This window comes from Geospiza fortis, unplaced genomic scaffold, assembly GCF_000277835.1.
Source record: "Geospiza fortis unplaced genomic scaffold, GeoFor_1.0 scaffold319, whole genome shotgun sequence".
NCBI lineage: Eukaryota > Metazoa > Chordata > Aves > Passeriformes > Thraupidae > Geospiza > Geospiza fortis.
The window spans coordinates 38,122-39,183 of NW_005054576.1; positions in this window are offsets into that span (position 1 = coordinate 38,122).

Below are 1,062 nucleotides of genomic sequence, written 5' to 3' on the forward strand. Positions count from 1 at the left end.
AGGAGGTGCGATGGTTGGGATGGGGCTCACAGGGCCCTGCCCGAGGCTCTGCTGGGGGAGGTTCCCAGAGGGAAGGGGACATCCCCAAGGACACAGCACCTCGGTATGACCAGCACTGCACCTGTGACAAACACAGCCCCAGCCAAAGGAGGGAAAACTCCACTCTCAACATCTTTGAGTGGAAACAACCCCAAAAGGTCTCTGGAGTCAGCCCATGGCTCACATTCCAAGTGATTCCACTGCTCCAAATCCACCATCATCGTGCCCACCACCATCATCGTGCCTTCACCCCTTCCAGAGAGGGAGTGCACAAAGAATTAATTTTTCCCCAAACAAATCCAAATTTTCTACATTCACTTTGCTCTCAGGACACATTTTAGGTCTCAGACAAGCCCTGCACAAAAAGGATGACAGAAGAAAAGGGTCAGTGTTGAGTTATACATTTTTATTTTCTAATAGGTACAATACTAAAATAAACACAAATTAAAAAAAAGTTTTATTAAAACAAAACTGTACAAAAAAGCAGTTATACTACATTTTAATTACAGAACAGTCTACTGTCCAAAAGGCACTAATCCAGAATAGGAGATACAATGATACAGGACTCATTTGAACTATTTTAATCAATACAATAGAGCACTTGTTTCTCTGTCCATTCACATACAGAAACAAGGACTTTTGCTACAGTCATTACACATTGTTATAAATATGAGCCCTACGGAGAAAGGTGCAGTATCGCTCTCCCCCGGCCGTGGGTCAGCTCTGACAAAGACAGGGACTAAACTGGAAAAAACCCAAAAGGGCACAAGGGGAGAGGTTGATGGTTCATTTTCACAGCAGCTGCTGCCAGGGGAAGCTGTGATGGATATTGACCCTCACCTGTATTTGGGATGGAGGCTGGACCAGCTTCCTCAAGGGGCTGTGGTGGGACTGAAGGTGAACTTCCATCATCTCCTGCCCCAAGCTTCCCATCAGTTACTCCACTACATCCTGTTCTATCCAGTCTCCTTTGGCCCTTTGTTTCTCTGTCATGGATAAATAACAATTCCCAGGCACAGAGGG